This window comes from Anastrepha obliqua, chromosome 6 (assembly GCF_027943255.1).
Source record: "Anastrepha obliqua isolate idAnaObli1 chromosome 6, idAnaObli1_1.0, whole genome shotgun sequence".
Classification (NCBI taxonomy): Eukaryota; Metazoa; Arthropoda; class Insecta; order Diptera; family Tephritidae; genus Anastrepha; species Anastrepha obliqua.
In genome coordinates this window covers 20,268,884-20,290,828 of record NC_072897.1, presented here as the reverse complement: position 1 = coordinate 20,290,828, position 21,945 = coordinate 20,268,884, and positions in this window count along the sequence as shown.

The window sequence follows — 21,945 nt, the reverse complement described above, 5'->3', positions numbered from 1 at the left end:
TCAACACCAGCAGCGCCGTCAGAATTGGGAAGGACCTCTCCGAGCCGTTTGATACCAAACGAGGTTTCAGACAGGGTGACTCGCTGTCGTGTGACTTCTTTAACCTGATGTTGGAGAGCATCGTACGAGCCGCAGAACTTAATCGCTCAGGGACAATTTTTTATAAGAGCATACAATTGCTGGCGTATGCCGATGATATTGACATCATCGGCCTTAACAACCGCGCTGTTAGTTCTGCCTTCTCCAAACTGGATAAAGAGGCAAAGCGAATGGGTCTGTTGGTAAACGAGGACAAAACGAAGTACACACTCGCGTATCGGCACCCACATCACTGTTGGCAGCTATAATTTTGAGGTTGTAAAAGACTTCATCTATTTAGGAACCAGCATTAACACCGATAACAATGTCAGCCTTGAAATCCAACGTAGAATCTCTCTTGCCAACAAATGCTACTTTGGACTAAGTAGGCAACTGAGCAGTAAAGTCCTCTCTCGACGAACAAAACTAACACTCTACAAGACTCTCATCATGCCCGTCCTAACGTATGGCGCAGAAGCTTGGACGATGACAACATCCGATGAAGCGACGCTTGGAGTGTTCGAGAGAAAGATTCTGCGTAAGATTTTTGGACCTTTGCACGTTGGCAACGGCGAATATCGCAGACGATGGAACGATGAGCTGTATGAGCTTTACATAGACATAGCGCAGCGAATAAAGATCCAGCGGCTTCGTTGGCTGGGTCATGTCGTCCGAATGGATACAAACGCTCCGGCTTTGAAAGTATTCGATGCGGTACCAGCTGGTGGTAGCAGAGGAAGAGGGCGGCCTCCTCTGCGTTGGAAAGATCAGGTGGAGAAGGACTTGGCTTCACTTGGTGTGTCCAACTGGCGCCGGTTAGCACGAGAAAGAAACGACTGGCGCGCTTTGTTAAACTCGGCCAAAATCGCGTAAGCGGTTATAGCGCCAATTAAGAAGAAAGAAGAATAACAATATACCTCGAAGGCAACCGAACACGGATCCAGGAGGAAGAAAGCGAAGCGCTGAAACTGACAATGGTGTTTCCGAAACACGGCAGGCGTTAAACTAAAATGAACTAGCTCTAAGGAGCGAAAACTAGTTCCCACAACCGAATGCCCCGTAGTCTCTGTATCACAAATTGGTCGGAAAAGCAACAAATTGACGATAAGGGGGACTGTAAATGGTCGACATCAGGTGCAACGAGCTCGATCATCCGATTAGATTTGTTAAAGAGTAATGTGGAAACAAGCTGCGCATGTCACAGAGAATGTGAAGATCCCGATACCCCAATCGTCGACGACGGAATAGTCGTTCCGCTACCCGACCATGAAGAGGTGAAAATAGCGAAAACGTGGCTAAATAACAACGCGATTGAGCTATTCAAACATGGCGGTGAGGAGCTGGTAAGGTGCATGCATCAGCTTCTATGCGTAATATGGAAAAAACCCAAAATACGGATGAAAGCATGCCTGCCGATTGCAACTTACGTGCGATCTGCCCAATCCATAAGAAGGGAGATCCTGCAATCTGTGCTTATTACTGCGGGACTAGTTTTCTAACTATCGCCGATAAAGTTCTAGCAAGCGTATTGTGTGAAAAGCTGAAGCCCACCGTCAACCCACTGATTGGACCTTATCAGTGCGGCTTTAGAGCTGGAAAGTCTACCATTCACCAAATATTTACAATACGCCAAATCTTGGAAAGGACCCATAAAAGGAGAATTGACATACACCATCTTTTCGTCGATTTCAAAGCTGCATTCAACAGTACGGAAAGGAGTTATCTTTATGCCGCGATGTCTGAATTTGGTATCCCCACAAAATTAATACGGCTTTGCAAGATGACGCTGCTCAACACCATTGGGAAGGACCCCTCCGAGACGTTTGATACCAAACGAGGTTCCACACAGGGTGACTCGCTGTCATGTGACTTCTTTAACCTGATGTTGGAGAGCATAGTACGAGCCGCAGAACTTTATCGCTCAGGGACAATATTTTATAAGAGCGTACAATTGTTGGCGTATGCCGATGAAATTGACATCATCAGCCTTAATAACCGCGCTGTTAGTTCTGCCTTCTCCAAACTGGATAAAGAGGCAAAGCGAATGGGTCTGGTGGTAAACGAGGACAAAACGAAGTACGCACTCGCGTATCGGCACCCACATGACTGTTGGCAGCTATGATTTCGGGGTTTTAAAAGACTTCGTATTCTTAGGAACCAGCAATAGCACCGATTACCATGCCAGCCTTGAAATCCAACGTTGAATCTCTTTTGCCGACAAGTGCTACTTTGGACTAAGTAGGCAACTGAGTAGTAAAGTCCTCTCTCGACAAACAAAACTAACACCAATTAAGAAGAAGGAAGCTCACTAGGATATAGCTTAGATCGCATATCTTGCACTACAAAATCAAGCTTGGCGTTCCACTCAGGACAGCTTTGGTTTAGACCATGTAGAGACTGTTTTAGCTTTAGTGCGCGGTCTGGATACTTTCTATCGATGAAACAATCTGGCTGCTGCATATAAACGTTGTCCGACCTCGACCAATTAACACTGAATCTTGCACATGGTTGCTTCTGCCGTCATCATGTTCTTGTTCTACACTTGCTCTTGCCATGTCTTGGGTATCTTGTTCCTCACAATCATCATCATGCCAACGTAACTGCACTGGGTCGATAGGAAAACAAACGTTATCGGGTTCATTTTCGTCGACATCGATACATTTTATGTTTCTCTCTTTGGCTATTATGAGCCTTTCGAAAAATATTACCTCTCGACTGACGATAGCCTTTCTCCTTTCTTGGTCATACAGGCGATAACCTTTAAAAATCTCTGAATACCCGATCATAATTTATTCTTTACCTTTGGCGCGAAATTTCTTTGACCGTCTTTTATCAAGGGCCACTGACATCGAACCGAATACTTTACAATGGACATTGTGGGCTTTATGCCTGCGCACAACTCATTTCGTGTTTTGTACGCAGTAATTTTTGTTACTGATGCTTTCCATTTCAATTAAACCGGGCTATTCGGGTGAAGTTCTTCGATTTCGATGTAAGAATCTTTTTTTTTAATGCTCATAACTTAGTAAAAACTGAACCGATTTTAATGATTCTGGGTTCAAAATGATCGCCATTACTTGCACGAACGACTTCATGTAGAAACAATTGCAAAAAAGTAGTTGCAAATTGTTTATTTTGCAAAAAAAAAGGGCGAAACAGGTTTTTTACTCAAAAATTCATTACTCAAAAACAACTCATTTTAGCTGCTGGGCATTCAGCTTAATTGAAGTTTGAGGTGTCCTTTTTTGTTTTGGAAAAAGCAAAAAAAAAAACAAAAAACTTTTTGAAATATTGAATTTCGAAAAAATTTAAATTTTTTTCTTTTTTGCTAAATAAAAAATGTTCAACTACTTTTTTGCAATTGTTTCTACATGAAGTCGCTCGTGTAAGTAATGGCGATCATTTTGAACCCAGAATTATTAAAATCGGTTCATTTTTGACTAAGTTATGGGCATTTAAAAAAAAAATTTTGCTTATATAATTAAAAAAAATCGATTTTGAGCCGAAGAACAAAATTGCCGATAACTCTTGAAAAAAAATTTTTTCGGGCGAACAAAAAAATACCTGTCTCATTACTTTGACCAGAGAGCAACATATTTGAGTTACATCGAAATCGAAGAAGATTTCGGGACAGCCCGGTTGAATTGAAATGGAAAGCATCTATATTAGAATTTTTTTTAAATGTCCATAACTTAGTCGAAAATGAACCGATAATGATCGTCATTACTTACACGAGCGACTTCATGTAGAAACAATTGCAAAAAAGTAGTTGAAATTTTTTGATTTTGCAAAAAAAAAGGTCGAAACAGGTTTTTTACTCAAAAATTCATTACTCAAAAACAACTCATTTTAGCTCCTGGGCATTCAGCTTAATTGAAGTTTGAGGTGTCCTCTTGATTTGGAAAAAGTTAGAAAAAAAAGATACACTTTTTGAAATATTGAATTTCGAAAAAATTAAAATTTTTTTTTTTTTACTAAATGAAAAATTTTCAGCTACTTTTTTGCAATTGTTTCTATATAAAGTCGCTCGTGTAGGTAATGACGTTCATTTTGAACCCAGAATTATTAAAATCGGTTCATTTTTGAGTAAGTTATGGGCATTTAAAAAAAAATTTTTCCTACATAATTAAAAAAAATCGAGTTTGAGCCGAAAAACAAAATTGCCGATAACTCTTGAAAACCATTTTTTTCGGGCGAACAAAAAAATACGTGTCTCATTATTTTGACCAGAGAGCAACATATTTGAGTTACATCGAAATCGAAGAGCATGACCCGAATAGCCCGGTTGAATTGAAATGGAAAACATCTACTATGTAATTGCGAATATACGCAGCCGTTTTTACTACCTCCTCCCAAAAATTTTCACCAAGTTTAGCATAATTCAACATTGCCCTAGCCTAGGTGTCAGCGACATTTTGAGAGGAAGGAGTCAAAAATTACAATTTACAAAATTTAAATGTTCTTAATCCTCCTTTGGCCACCTTTTTTAAAACCTTTGGTTGGGCACCAGGTCTGGCCAGACCCCCATGTATTTACACGCATTTGTAGGTGAATATCTACATGTATAATAAACTTTCAAGTATCATTGGTTTTGGCATGCGTTGACCTACCTACAGAAGTAAAAATTATCGCTGAAAAAATTTGGCTTGTAAACAGAATACTTTTTTTCCTATATTTTGATTTATTTTAAAGATGGTTGAAGAAAAAAAGTTGATTATAATGAAAGCTGTGGAGAAATATGAAATTATATTTACTTACGGATTCGGTTGGTTGGTTGACTACAATATTCCCAGTGATAATTGGTTTGTTGAAAATTGATTGCATAGCCAAACGAGTAGTAAATTGGGAAATAACAGCAGGATTGTTCATAAGATTTTTGATGTTTGCAAGGACCAATGTGTTCGATAAAGTCGTCCAAAAATGTTGTCTTGCATCACTTTTTCAAGTAAAATTTGCTTTTTGAATCGACTATAAAAAACAAATAAACAATATTTTTCAAACTTTTTTTTTATTGTGAAGATTGAACATTGTCATTTATGAATAAAAAATAAAATCGTTCAAATGACTGCCACGACTGGCTTTACAGTAGGCCATTCGATCAACCCAATTTTTAAGCACATTTTCGATTGTTTGGGCTCCAATTTCATGAATGGCAACTTCGATTTCGTGTTTTAAAGCATCAATCGTCTCTGGATGGTTCGCATAGCATTTGTCCTTAACGGCTCCCCACAAAAAATAGTCCAACGGGCTTAAATCACAGCTCCGAGGCGGTCAATTGATATCGGAATTTCGGCTGATTATTCGCTTTTCAAAAACGGTTGCCAAAAGTTCGAGTGTAACTTTGGCAGTGTGACAGGTTGCACCATCCTGTTGAAACAAAATGTCGCCCATGTCATCCTATTCAATTTTTGGAAACAAAAACTCGTTGAGCATGTCACGGTAACGCTCGCCATTTACTGTAACCGCGGCTCCTCGCTCATTTTCGAAAAAAAATGGCTCGATGATGCCGCCAGACCATAAACTGCACCAAAAAGTGACTCGTTGTGGATGCATTTGCTTCTTTACAGTAACGTGTGGATTTTCTGAGCCCCAAATCCGACACTTTTGCTTATTGACGTAGCCATCGATGTGAAAATCGGAAAAGAAGAAGAAGACTCACAAATAGGTTTTCAATATTTCCCAATTTGGTTCAAGCGTATAGCGTCCCACTTCGTAAATGTCAAACCTTTAAGTAAATTATGAACACATTTGGCATGTCATTTGTGTTACCATCTAAAAAAAAATAGGTGGTTCAAAAAGCAAACGCTATATGGCCCACCCTGTACTTGCAAATACAAAACGTTGCTAACGCCATGGCATCCAACATGGTGCAAAAGAAAGGAAAGGTTCATCGATCAGAGCCGAGGTGCCCAACCTAAGGGGTAGCTTTTTAGATTCATTTTTCGCCCTGATCGAGGATCCTTTTTAAAAGGCTATATTCATAAATTTTAGGAAGTTTCCCGAAAGCTCAAATCATTAGCTATAATAGAAATATGTTAAATTCACCACCAATGTCGCAAAAGTTCTGGTCAGACCGGGGGCCCAACAGAGGGTTAAAGCCACAAACGTTCTTTGCCAACTGTAGATAGTACTCGCATAAATAAATCGCCTCCCTGTAGCAATCTAGAAGATTATTCCATGCGTTGAATACACTGTGCGACAGTGATTTTATACTTTTATGGAGACCTAGTACAACTTGTAGATATAGTAAAACTAAGAAAAATCGTATAGGAGAAATTTCCAATACACCCCCAAAATCTTGTTTTATGGCCATAAAACCGTTTTTCAGTAGGTTGATGTGAAGAATCACTCCTAACTTCGCCAATTTCCATCCGGTTTCAAATTTGTTTTTTAGTTCGAAAGAACAAAAACAAGCCTTTTTGACAGTGTGTTGACAATTTTTCTGAAATGACAACTGACGAGACTGTAGACGGAAGTATTTGGAATTTTTTTTATTTTTTCTCTATTTTTTCAACTTTGACATAATTTTTACGATATTATCCGATATGGAGGATTTTTTTTTAGTACACTACTGTTATAGTAAATTTAATTTTGCGTCGAATGAGCTATATTTGACTGTAATTGAATTAAAATTAAAAGAGTTGTGTGAGTTTTAAGATTTTTTTTTATTTTTTTTTCTAATTTGGTTTGTAGGTATAACTTTACGTTAAATGGGAATAAGGACGTGTTTTGATGCGTTATAGATAGATTTATTGGAGTATATATGTATACATAATAGTACACTGTACTACATATAACAGAACTGGTTAGAACTTACGAAAATATCTGACATATTATAGCACATTTTTTTCAATGGAAATATGAAAAAGCTCCCAAGTGTACCTAAGTTCACACTGTACATTGATAAACAAAAGAAGTTTGTTAGTATAATTTAACCTTATTAAAAAGTTAAAGTTTTATTGTTTGTTTCATTGATATTCAAGAGATATAAATCAAAACGTTGCCAGAAAGGTCGAATTTCTCAATATTCTCCGATGATGTGGCATCATCAGCCTTATCATAAACCAGATGATTGTTATTTTTATAAAACGGACGTAAACGGTCATCATTATAAAGCTCGAAAGCACATAAAGTATGCTGATGTTGCAACTGTTAAGAACCCCGTAGTCTTGGACGATATGATTGACTCAACTGCAGGAACTGAAGGAAGTTGAACTCATTGCTGATGACGATCAAACTGATAACAATAAACCTGATGCTGAAGCATACTTTCCGTCTGGTTCTAAGTCTTCAGAACGACACATTGTATCAAATTCAGATTTTCAGGACCTTTCTCGTGATTTACTTCTATCGGGAAGACAATTTGAAACGCTCGCTTCTCGATTTAAACAATAGAATTTAGTTGATGACGACTTCAGATGAATTAAGATGATCGAATTTCATACAGAGAAGTATTCAAAACTGATTTTTTTTTTTTTTTTTTTATTATTAGTATTTTCATTGCAACTAGTATAACATTACATATATATACTAACGAGCAATTTTTGTGGAGTTTTGTTACAACAAATAATTTAAGTTAATCCTCAGCAAAATACAATTCATACTTTTAACTGATTTTTATTTATTAATTAGTTTAAATCTAGAGGTTTTTTACGTTTGAGCCTTCGTTTCCATTGTGTATTATCGTTAAGAATCAAGGCTTCATTGTTAACATGCTTGCTTAGTCGCTCTGCGTGCGACTTAGCAAATTTCTTTATGGTTGCCGTAACCGAATCAATATTGAGGTCACGTTCTAGATCTTGCGTCCTAATGTACCATGGAGCACAAACTGCATGCTTGAGTGCCTTAGTCTGAAATCTTTGTATATGCGCTGTGTTACTATAGCTGGTGCAACCCCATAGCTGAATCCCATAGGTCCAGATAGGTTTGAGAATTTGTTTGTAAAGCAGTATCTTGTTGGGTGTGGATAACGCTGATTGCTTACCCATTAGCCAATGCATATTTTGGAATTTTAGGTCCAGTTCTTCTCTTTTCTTTTTCACGTGCGCACTCCATCTAAGTTTCGTGTCGAGCGTCATACCTAGATACTTTGCTGTATTAGAGTATGGTACTTTAATGCTGTTTATGTATATTGGCAGGTAGTTGGTCTTTTTGTTTGTAAAGTTGATGTGTACAGACTTTGTTTCGTTCAGTTTAATGTGCCATTTAACTGTCCAATTGTATATTTTATTGATAGCAAGCTGCAGTTGTGTAGTAGACTCTATTTCTGTCTTTCCGACGGTTAATATTGCAGTATCATCAGCAAATGTTGCTATAAAGCAATTTCTGCTGTTTGGCAGGTCGTGAGTGAAAAGTAGATAGAGAAGAGGTCCAAGCACACTTTCTTGCGGCACACCAGCTTTTATCTCTTTCAGTTCAGAGAACTCATCTTCGTACCTGACGCGAAAATAGCGCTCAGATAGGTAGGCTTTTAAGATATTAAAACATTTTGTTGGCAGTACATTCTTTATTTTCCACAGCAGGCCAGCATGACATACTTTATCGAAAGCTTTAGAGACATCGAGAAATACAGCCGAACAGACATTTTTGTCTTCAAATGTGTTCTCGATGATACGAGTTAATCTGTGAATTTGGTCAATAGTTGAGTGGCGCGCGCGAAATCCAAATTGGTGTGTTGGTATTATTTGTTTATTTTCTATGATATTGCTTAGGCGCTTTATCAAACATTTTTCCAACAGTTTTGATAAGATGGGTAACAGTGAAATTGGTCGATATGATGCAACATCGTTTGGAGGCTTTCCTGGTTTTAGAATCATGATGACATCAGCTATTTTCCAATAGATTGGAAAATATTGCAGCTTAAAGCAAGCATTCATTATGTTTGTTAGCTTAGTAATAATGTTTCGTGGAACTTGTTTGAGGACTTCGGCAGTTATTAAATCAAACCCTGGAGATTTCTTCGACTTTAATTTTTTTATCTCGGCGCACATTTCATCTTCAGTTATGGGTACTATATCGCCATAATTATCATTGGCTATGCCATCATTATTTAGTATTGGTGATGTGTCGCTATTGGGTGTAAAGATTTTCGCTAGATAATCTGAAAATATGTTCGCCTTTTCTATGTTGGTTTTCGCCCATCCATTATTGCCTACTTTGATTGGTGGATTATGGTTAGCTGGCTGTTTAAGCTTTTTGGTGCATTTCCATAGTGAGTAGTTTGTGTCTCTTTAATTATTTAATTGCTGTGCGTAGTTTGTAAATGATTGATTTTTGTATTCTTTAATTTTATGGCTGAGATTGTAAATGATTGATTTTTGTATTCTTTAATTTTATGGCTGAGATGAAGAGAATGACAAATGTACCATACCATACTAATCTCCAAAGGGCCGTTTCCAATGCATTTTTAAGTTTGGAACCAGTTCCGTTGTGTACTGCACCGTACCGCGCCGTACCATACCGTACAGTGCTGCACTGCACAATACTCCAATAAATATTATGTGTTTATAATGACACTTGTTATCATTTTCATGCTTCGATGCCCACATACCAAATTAGTAAAAAAAAAAAAAAAAAAATCTTAAAACTCACACAATTCTATTAATTTTAATTCAATTACAGTCAAATATAGCTCATTCGACGCAAAATTAAATTTACTATAACAGTAGTGTACTAAAAAAAATCCTCCATATCGGATAATATCGTAAAAATTATGTCAAAGTTGAAAAAATAGAGAAAAAATAAAAAAATTCCAAATACTTCCGCCTACAGTCTCGTCAGTTGTCATTTCAGAAAAATTGTCAACACACTATCAAAAAGGCTTGTTTTTGTTCTTTCGAACTAAAAAAAACAAATTTGAAATCGGATGGAAATTGGCGAAGTTAGGAGTGATTGTTCACATCAACCTAGTGAAAAACGGTTTTATGGTCATAAAATGAGATTTTGGGGGTGTATTGGAAAAATCTCCTATACCATTTTTCTTAGTTTTACTATACCTACAAGTTGTGTTAGGTCTCCATAAAAGTATATTTAATTTTTTTTTTGTCTCACAGTGATATAAGTGCCTCAACTCGAGGCATTTCATTTACAGCTGTTCACTTTTGTCGCGGTATGTACATACCTATATACTGACTTACTAAGTATATTACTGGACCTCCAATTTGCTTTTCCACTTCAAAAAGCTTCACTTTTTAAGTCGACCAATTGCATTTCTAAAACTCCAGTATTAAGGGGGTCTTCTGGTAAAGAAATTTGAAAAAAAACAATTTTGTTTTGCATATTTTCAAAGTTTAGACCTTCAAAAATATTCCCTTCAACGGATTTTTCAAAATTTGAATTATTTTCGGAGATACAAAGGATGTTGTGACGTGGCGTCTAAGCCGGAAGAGTGGAGCGAATCGCACAATGAACGGCGGATGTTACCGGACGAGTTCAAGGCTCGTTCTTCCCAGAAAATTTTTTGTATCCCAAAACTACCTTTATTTATTCTATACATATAAAAAAGGGTGGTTAAGTTTCAAGGGCCGGTGTTGATTTTGAATGAAATACAATTTTTTTTCTTAATTATTGGCATTTCTCTTTCTTATGATAATATTGGTATGGTTCAATTACGTATAGAACAAAGTATCGGCCGTATGGCCGTCGCGGTCTCGGCGGCACACCTCCATCCGATGGTCCATATTTTCGATAACGCTGAGGCATAATTGAGGTTCTATGCCGTTGATGTGCCGAATTATCTCATCCTTTAGTTCTTGAATTGTTGCTGGCTTATCGACGTACATCTTTTCTTTCAAATAACCCCAAAGAAAGAAGTCCAACGGTGTCAAATCACATGATCTTGGCGGCCAATTGATATCGCCAAATCGTGAGATTATTCAGCCATCAAATTTTTCGCGCAAAAGAGCCATTGTCTCGTTAGCTGTGTGACAAGGGGCACCGTCCTGTTAAAACCACATATCGTCCACATCCATATCTTCCAATTCGGGGCATAAAAAGTTCGTTATCATCTCACGATAGCGAACACTATTCACAGTAACTGCCTGACCGGCCTCATTTTGGAAAAAAATACGGCCCAATGATGCCGCCGGCCAATAAACCGCACCAAACAGTCACTCTTTGTGGGTGTATTGGTTTTTCGCCAATCACTCTGGGATTATCATTCGCCCAAATGCGGCAATTCTGCTTATTGACGAATCCACTGAGGTGAAAATGTGCCTCATCCCTGAAGATGATTTTCTTCACGAAGTGCGCGATATGCATTTTGATTTGAACGCCCGTTTTCATAATAAGCATGAATTACTTTAACGCGTTGCTCGATTGTGTATCTTTCTATGGTTCAAATTGAATTAGTCTGAAATTGAATTCAACATCGGCCATTTAAATTTAAGCACCCTTTATATACTTTATACTTCTATAATATATACCTGGAAATATATCGCCGATTAATCCAGAGTGAGTAGTAAATATTATGATCTAAGTTATTCTATTGGAATTCTTGATCAAACTTCAAACGCGATTTTCTCAAAACTACTTTTTTTGAGATGGTCATCATGATATCTCAAGTTCTACTTGAGTGATCGCTTTGAAGTTTGATAACAATTTTTTACTATACATCTGTCTATCGCGCCTGCATCGGATTTTGAAAAATTTAAGTTTGAAAATATTGCAAAGTCAAGTCTTGCTGAAAACCCTTGAGAGACTTGCACATAAGAAGCTGAATTCCTCGGGGTCAGTTGTCGCATACCCAACATGTTTATTCTAAGGGTAGATCGGTAGAATCTGCTCTGCATACAATTATGAAATAGATTGGGGAGTATATTTTCCAGAAAGAGTTTGCAATGGGCGCCTTCCTCGAGGTGGCTTTTAATTACGTCCTCCCGGAGGCAATTACTAAGTCTTTGGGTAAACTGGGGGTCGGAACCGACCTTATAAGATCTATCTACAGAATGCTTAGCGAAAGAATAGTTGCATCATAATGGGGCGTCATCTCCATCCGCCAGCAGGTGAGGAGGGGCACTCAGCAAGGTGGTGTTCTCTCACCATTTCTCTGGGTTGTTATTGTGAATGACTTGCTGGAGGAGCTGGCGAGAGGGCGCTGCAGGTTAATTGCCTACGCGAATGACGGCATTAATTCTTAGAGGAAAATTTGTGGATAATCTGTACAATTTGATACAGGGATATCTGAACGCAGGTGTTAGATGGACAACGGATTACGACATGTCGGTGAATCCTCTCAAGATGAAGCTCGTCCTATTTACGTGAAAATATAAAATATCCAGACCTCAACTTCCCTCAATAGGGGGCGTTCCGCTGATCTTATCTGACAAGATGGGGTAAGAGGATGGATCGAAATTGGAAAAAAGGTTGGCGGAGGAGTTTCTTGCGAGAAACTCCCCATCAGCCTCAATTTTAGGTTACAGGACCACTGCAGTATGTTCCAGGCAAAAGTAGCCGCAATCAAGGAAGCAGCTGATTGGCTGCTCACATGTGCACTAACAGTCGCAAAAGTGAATATTTATTGCGACAGCCAAGCGGCAATGAGGGCCCTTTTGTCAGTGACGGTGCATTCGAAACTGGTGAGGGAATGCTTGACCTTACTTTCGACTGCATCCGAAGTTTTTGACATAAGCCCCATCTGGGTTCCTGCTCACAACGACATTGCGGGAAACTGTGAGGCGGCTGAACTGGACAGACAAGAGACATGCGAAGTGATTTCCCCGCGAAGGGAGAGAATTGGAATCCCTCTGACTACCCGCGGCCTGCTCCCCGAAAGATGGGCTTCACGCCAACTCAGCGAGTGCTAAGCAAGTACACTAATTTAAAAGGGCGCGAAATCCTTCTGGCCACGTGTGGATCTGGGGCGCTCGGAAGAGCTTCTGAGGCTAACAAAATCTCAGCCTTAGAAGCGCTTGGGTTTCTTCACAGGACACTATGCGCGAGGAGTGCATGCTGTGAGGCATGGAATTGCCTCGAGTCCTTTTTGCGTCGGATGTATGGAGGATGAAGCGAATGAATCTGGTGGTAAACCAGGACAAAACGAAGTATCTCCTGTCATCAAACAAACAGTCGGCGCACTCGCGTCTCAGCATCCACGTCACTTTTGAGAGTTATAATTTCCAGACTAGAAAATACTTCGTATATTTGGGAACCAGCTTTAACACCTATAACAATGTCAGCCTAGAAATCCAACGTAGAATCTCTCTTGCCAACAAGTGCTACTTTGGACTAAGTAGGCAAATGAGTAGTAAAGTCCTCTCTCGGCGAACAAAACTAACACTCTACAAGGTCATGCCTATCCTAACGTATGGCGCAGAAGCGTGGACGATGGCAACATCCGATGAAGCGACGCTTGGAGTGTTTGAGAGAAAGATTCTTCGCAAGATTTTTGGACCTTTGCACGTTGGCGACGGCGAATATCGCAGGCGATGGAAGGATGAGTTGTATGAGATTTACGACGACATAGACATAGTGCAGCGAATAAAGATCCAGCGGCTACGTTGGCTGGGTCAACTCGTCCGAATGGATACAAACGCTCCGGCTTTGAAAGTATTCGATGCGGTACCAGCTGGCGGTAGCAGAGGAAGAGGGCGGCCTCCTCTGCGTTGGAAAGATCAGGTGGAGAAGGACTTGGCTTCACTTGGTGTGACGAACTGGCAATAATTAGCACTAGAAAGAAATGATTGGCACACTTTGTTAAACTCGGCCAAGCGGTTGTAGCGCCAATTAAAATATAGCTGGCGTTGACATTAAGAATCTGATGAATTTCATAAGCACTATAACGCAAACACAGCACAGTCATCGTTTATAATCCATATACACTGAACGCATCCTGCTAACCATCCCACCACTACCTCTCCCCGCCCTCTTCTTGCCTCCCATGGGTTCTCTCCTTACTTCCTTCGAAATGGTATTACAAAGGACAAAGTATTTGAAACATGGCACTCTTTGAATTGAGCTACCATATATGAGAATGTCTGTATTCAGTTGGTGATTGTTTTTGCAGAAAACCATGTGGCCAAGTGGCCATATTGGAGACCTCTTTCACTGAAAGCTTGTTATCAGCCAGTATAGTGGTATCATTAGATAACCTTATATTATTTATGAATTCTCGATTTGATGCTCATATTTTTGAAGTTACATCGTCCTCAAATATAAAGGGTTTTCCAATAACAGGTGTTATTTTGAATAGCCCGCTATTACGGTATATGTCACTTTTGGAGCTATCATTTTTTAATATTTGACAAGTAGAAACTACTCCATTAATAAAATGGAACGATACACGCTTAAACAATGCATTGAAATTATTAAAATTCATTATAAAATTAGCAGAGACGGTTCGTAAAACACGAACATTTTTGAGTCATCGTGAAGCACCTTATCGAACCGCAATACAGAAATTGGTGAAAAAATTCAAGTTTTGGAACAAGCTAGTGATGTGAAGAATAAAACCAGGGCACGTCCCTCAAGAACAGCAGAAAATATTGCTGTTGTAGCCGAAAGTGTTGAAGAAAACCCAGGTTTGTTCATTCCTCGTCGTTCTTTCGAATTAGGCATTCCACAAACGTCATTGCACCGTATTTTGCATAAAGATTTAGGTTTTCAGGCTTATAAAGTCCAGTTAACACAAAAACTCAAGCCGGTCGATCATCAACAACGTCGTATCTTTGCTGATTGGGTCGTTGAAATGCATGAAAATGATCCGGAATTCCATCGAAAAATCATCTTGAGTGATAAGGCCCATTTCCACCTCGGTAACTTCGTCAACAAGCCAAATTTTCGGATCTGGGGCTCAGAGAATCCAAGAGTTATTGTTGAAAAGCCAGTTACAGTGAATTGATTGCGCTATCGAGAGATGATTAACGATTTTTTATGGCCAAAATTGGATGGTATTGATCTGGACAACGTTTATTTTCAACAAGACGGCGATGCGTCCCACACAAGCAACAAAACCATTGATCTTTTACGGCCACCGAGGATCGATTCAAGACCTCAAAGATGGAATTCGTGAGGCTATCGAGAACATACGACAGCCATTTCGAAATTCGGTTATGGAAAATTTCTTTAAAAGGATATTGTCCTGTAAGCGTGGTCGTGTTGGTCATTTGCCTGATGTTATTTTCCACTATTAACGGCACACCTTCCTCTTTATAATGAAATAAACATCCTCTTATTGGAAAACACTTTATATTCCGAATATATGTTGGAGAGCATTGGCGGTAGAATGCATACGGGACTTCTTTTTTTAATTTTAACATCGTCGGTCAGAACATTTCCCAGTTTTTAAAAAAAACTAAAAATGGGTGTTGACCCCAATAAAATTAGCAATACGTCTTATTTCTTTTTCGTCAAGGTCTATTTTCCGTACAACTTCAATCAATTTTGTATGTTACACATTGTCGAAAGCTTTTTCATAGTCAATGAAGCATATATGTATATGTATCTTTTTGAACGTCCTTACAATTTTGGACTTATAGACTGAACAGAGCTTCGTGTGTTCCCATTGTTTGTTTGAAACCAAATTGTGTACGTCCCATAACCTGCTCGCACTTTAAAAAAAATGATTGTGAATCACTTTTAAAAATATTTTTAGACCATGACCATATATTATTACCATATTTAATTGGTAGTAATCACATTTGTGCGTTTTTGCTTTTTTGGTAGAGGGACAAAGCTTTATGGTAGCCATTATTTTGATAATCTGCCAGAATCATAAATTTTGTTACGAGTATTCCTATATTTTCATTGTTTATAAGCTTAGTAAATTCGACTGGAATTTTATCTAGCCCCACAGATTTGTTGTTTTTATATAGTTTGCTGCTTTCAGTACTTCATCTTTGATTATGAATTGTCCAGATAATTGATTATTTACAAAACTTCACTCTGTATCTTGTCTCGTATCATCCCCAAAAAGAGACGGTATGTATTGTTTCCAAGTGAATTTTTGTGATTGATGTCCTTAAAATTGTTTGATTTTCATCATAGCTTAATATACCATGCAATCTTTTCCTATATACACTGGATACCCCTTTCCTCTTTTTTTTTATTAGTGTGGTTAAAATCAAATGTCTGAATGAACGAATCGGATAACGCCTATTGCGTCTCTTGAGATTGTTCTGTATCCACAAGCTACCCTTATTGCCCTTCGGCGAAGTACCTGTGCCGCGTATTGTATGCTGGACGTTTTGGCTGCGGCCCATATCGGGGCAGCATGTAAGACTACGAAGCCTACAACCGGAGAATGTTAATGCAATGAGAAGGAGCAAATGTTAAAAGAGCTTTTTCGAGTTCTAATTTATAGATTCATAATAAGGTCATTTCAAATTCAACTATCTTCACGAGTGGGGAATTGCAGATATTTACCACGCGAGTGACGCGAGTGGAGGGTTTCTATATTTACTTACCACGCTAGGACAAGAATTCAGATATTTTCTGCGTTTACCAAACTACTGAGGAAGTTCATAAGATTTTTCGACACACTACTAAGGAAATCGAAGCGAATAAATTTGCGATTAAGAAGGCCGCGCGGCAGTTAGTTTGTGGTGCAGAAGCTAAAGTCGTCGGAATTATTCGTTTTGTTTTTTGGCACGTATTTAATTCAGGTTCAAGTCCTGAAGTCATATTTTTTTTCTTGCACATTTTTTTTTACAATTCAAACCAAGAAAGTTTGGTAAAATTTTTGAGTTTATTTTAATTAAAATTTCTTTGAAATACTGTTTTTTTTGTATTTCATAAATGGAAATTTCTTTTCGGTATAAAATAGTTCATACTGGATATGACCTGATTTTTATGTAAATCAATCAAAACAGAAAATATGTACATATGTCTTTAATCTCTTTCATCAAATCCAAATTATATTGATGAGAAAATATTCTAATATCCATGGATGCATCCAGAAAGCCAAACGCGCATACACGCATATGTATACAAATATATACAAACCTTCAACGAACGCAAAATGTATGCATATAAAAACAACGACTGCGACCGTCTTCTTGTCCGGCAGTGAAAAGATGGGATATGTATACCCTATGAGCAAAAAGAACCGGGAAGGTGATGTTGACTGTTTCCTTCGATTGCCAAGGCATAGTCCACCATGAGCACCTTCCATCGGGCCAGACAGTCAATAGAGAATATTATTTATCTGTTTTGAAACCTTAGAGAGATGCTGTGTGTTGCAAACCGCCGGAAATGTGAGCAAACAATTCTCAGATTTTGCATGATGATAACGCGCCATCGCACTGATCAAAGAGAATACAAATCGGCCTGCCGGGGGTGTTTGGAGGACTGGGTTAAACGTTGGCACATGTGTGTTGCTTCAGACGGGTCATATTTTGAAGGAGATAATATAAATTTGCCTTAAATTTAACTCTGTTTTGTTTAATTTAAACATTCCCGGTACTTTCTGATCATAAGTACATATATGCGGCTTTGCGGACAGCAATGTGTGATTCGCTGGAAGTCGCATTAACTCGCGACTGTCGCACAGTTAGAAGATATATTTACATACATACATATAAGGGTGCATACATACATACGGAGCCGCGGCCACTCGACATGACACTAATTTAAGATTTATCAAATATTGGCAAATAATTCCACGCGAAATATTCCAATATTGACTATTTTCGAATGGTCGCGAAAATTGGCATATGGGCGGCTCGTTTTATGAATGAAATTGAAATATGAGCTCTAACTTATGAATGAACTTTTTGTTTTTGTTCTGAATTGTTCAGCGCCGTCGCTGATAGAATCATGGCCGCTGCGACTGCGTCTACGAATGTATTTTGTTTTTGTAGTCGCTAGGCTTAGATTTTAGCTTTGGGCGACATGCACATGTGAGGTATGTGTTTTTGTTGTGTTCTAGAACATTTTAGAATGTGTGGTGGCAAAGCGGCCATCGCGTTGTGCTTGCTGTTGCTTTTGCGTCTATCAAAGTATTGTGTTTTTGTAAGTACAATATTAGGAATATCGACTGGTGAAAGACAAAAGTACACGGAAGCAAGAAGGGAGCGCTGTGCTCGCGCATATGTATATGTATGCTTGAATGTATGAACGTGCATGGATGTAGTAACATATGAATACAATTATTTTGTAGGAAGTTTAGAAGGCAAGTAGGTATATATGTATGTATGTATATATGCTAGGACATAAAGTCGGTATATATACATACATAGAGCAGAATTGTTTTTGCACTTGTTAGGAAGAAACTCGTTCACTAGTGCGTATGTGTATTTGATTTCTTGTAAGAATGTGGTGTGGTATGACATGAGTTCATACATAAGTCAAGGTTATTTGGGCATACTTGCATATGTGATATGATGTTCTTGCGCTTGTGCATTATTGTTTTTCATATACAAATGTACATACATACATATGTATGTAAATGCTGTCGAATACATAAACTATAAATTGACATACAATATAAAATAAGTGTTGATTTATCTTAAACCGTTCTTTTTTTCTGAATGCAAATACCTCCTATTGACATGTACATACATATTATGTACTTATGTATATTTCATATACCATCATTTATTTACATATAAAGTATACGTTCATTTATATACATATGTGTGTAATGAAAAACTTCATGAATTACTTTCAGAACTTTATTAAAATTTATTCGCGTCGCGCGCATGCACAAAACCTTTTGTTCACAACGCAGGTGCAGAAATAAACGCTCTGCGTATTTATCCTCCCCACGTGACTCGCCATCAATTCTCGGCACAAATTTTTTTTTTCGTTTTTAAATTTTTTTTTTTAATGTAATCGTAAAAAAATTTGTAATACATTTTATGAATCCGCTTATCATTTCAAAAGTAACAAAATGGTAAAAAAATAAGCATTCGAAGAAATAAACGCACCGCCTATTTTTCCTCGCCACATGTTAGACTCGAGTTCAATTCCCGACGCAAACTTTTTTTATAAATTTTTTTTTTAAATCGTTTTTTTTTTAATGTAATTGAAAAAAAAAATTATGTAATAAATTTTACGTATTCGCTTATTATTTCAAAAATACGAAAATAGTAAAAATTTAATTGGTTTAATGTCGAGGTGAGAAATGTGTTGTGTGTTGAGGTGAAAGATATGTGGTGTTTCTAATTTTTGTGTGGGCAAAAGTCAGTGAGGTGTCTATAAACTCGGTGTGCTAAATGACCTTATTACAAATCTTTCAAATCTCAATTGTACTAAAAGAAGCTCACAGTAACATTTGCACCTTCTCATTGCATTAACATTCTCTGCTACAACCGTCGATATCGTCGTCTTCTGCTATCTTGAGGTCCGCCAGTATAAGGCAGCATTCGTGTTAGCGCTCCATTGATAACATCAGCTTTTGCGCTTACCGCAGATAAGTGCTGCTTGTAGCTAAGTCGTTTGTCTATTATCACGCCAAGATACTTATTGGACTCCTTTATTTCATGGGTGTCTATACCTAGTGTTATTTGCTTCTTTTTTCTCCGCGCACTGATATGTACCGCCTCGGTTTTTTGGGATGCCAATTCTAATCCGGTCTTTTCCAACCCTAGTCTCACACTTGCGGCTCCGTCATTGCTTTTGGATTCCAGTTGGTCTATGTATCTACCCGTAAATACAAGTGCAATATCATCCGCCTAGACTACGATGGTAGCACCGTCATGGAGTTTTAATTTGAGGACCCCGTTGACTATGATATTCCAAAAAGACCATAAAGGATGCCCACGTCTTCGTCCTCCTTTTGTTATAGGCTCGTCTTCTTGTGCCGCTACCTGTGCGGCCTCGCTTTGTTGCACTGTGTAGAGGACAATCTGTTTTTATCGTAGTACGTTCTCGATGTATTTACCGCGTTTCAGCTGTCGTCGAGTTTGAGCATTTTGCTGATCATGTTGTTCTTTCCGCGAGCCATCTGTCACAAATAAATACCGTGTGCTCAGCGGCATTGCTTAGCGCTTCGCAGTATGTGCACTTGGAATCGTTTACCTGGCCCATGCGATATACATAGGTATCTCCGGAAGGAATTGAGTTAAGGAGTAGCTTTCCTCCTCGAAGTTCCTGTGGACCCATTTGACAATTGATGGAATAAGTTTCGCCGTCCATCTGTCACTCGGTTCCTATCGGCTTTGTCACTGCAGAATGCTTTGGCAGCGCAGTTCTGATAAACTAGTGATAACGTGTTTCTTCTAGGAGTCTCATGCATCCATTTGTTCCCGGACCATTATGTCGACGGATATCTGCCCGCTGATTACAAAGACTGCAGCGCCTGAAACAGTGCGGTAGGCTGAGGCAACTCTAAGTGTCATAGCCTCCAGTGCCTTGCGCTTGGCTTTGAGAATTGGGTTTGTGGTCGCCATAAGTAGCTTTCTTTTGTTCTGTGTTGGCCCACCGCCATTACTCTACTTAGTATCCCCCTGACCTTTACTGCTTTGGTAGCCACATGCCGTATCTGGGCCCAGAAAATAAGCCTACTACTTTTTGAGTCTCTAAGGATCTATCGCCTATTTAGAGTGGACCACGCCGTGGTTCTCAAGCCTTATTTGCGTCCCCATTATAATTTAGTTAAGCTTCCTTCTAACGTCCTCAGTGTCCCGAGCTGGTATGACCGCCGCTATATCCCCCTTGTATTCAACTATTATAGATATATATCTTCTGACATTTCTATGCTCAATAATTCGTCCTCGCTCAAATTCTGGAGATCGGGGCCAAGAATAGATCTGCTTTTGTTTTCTGACCATCTGGAGTTTCGTACAGCAGTTCACGCTCCCTCTGGTAGCTCTATTTTTTGTTTTTTTTTTTTTGTGGGGGAAGGGAGCATCAAAAGCCTACGGGACTTTAACACAACTAAACCCCCTCATGTCCTACGGTATGACCTCCTGGAACTTCACTGTTAAGTAGTACGTCAGGCAGTCCTTGTGAGTATATTATTACTCAGTCCTCTGTTATTCTCAATCTGTTCAGTACATTGTGTTAAGGAGCTCTTTCTAGGGTCATGCGTGCATATTCCGCGTGTTGAAGGCCCTACATGATATTTGCGGCCACTACACATATAGTTTTCCAGATTTCTTCGTTTTCGCACATATGTGGGATAAGATTTGTTTCACTTATGTTTTCACCAAACGCTCTCTCACGCATATTTCGCTCATTAATGAACCTCGGGCATTGGAACAAGATATGCCTCGCCGTTGTTTGTTCTTCGGGGCACTGTGGGCAGTAACGCTTGCGGCACGTCCAGATGCTTTCCCACTACCACCAACGCAATGTCGCCCGCGTACCCAATGAGGGTGGCATCTTCAAGGTCAAACTTGAGGATACCCATAGCATTCCAAAGTGTTGGGACGAGCACCTTGTCGAACACCGCCAGTTATATGTGCCTGTTCCGTTATCAGTATCATAAAGCCAGAGCCTGTTTTCAAAGTAGCTTCATATGATTGTTTGCAGGTATGTCGGTACAGTGAAACCTCTCAGTGCACTCACAATCTGGGGCCAGCTTGCGGAGTTGAACGCATATTTTATGTCTAAGGTAACAACAGCGCAGTATTTCTTCGTGCCACCTTTGCATTTTCTGCCGCTAGTGGCTGGACGAGCAATACTCATTACAGCTTGTATTGCGTCCACGGTTGAACGGCCTTTTCTAAAGCCGTATTGGTTTGGGGAAAGTGCTGTTGGTTTCTCAAGAAACTCTTGCATTCTGTTACATATGATGCGTTCTAGTATTTTGCCGAGTGAATCTTGCATACACAGTGGACGATATGACGATGGATGGTCCGGCGGCTTTCCTGGTTTGAGTAGCAGTACCAACCTCTGTTTCTTCCACACTTTTGGAAAAACGCCTTCGTTGAGACATGTGTTATACAATTTAGCAAAAACCTTTGGTGTTGATTTAATTGCTGCTTT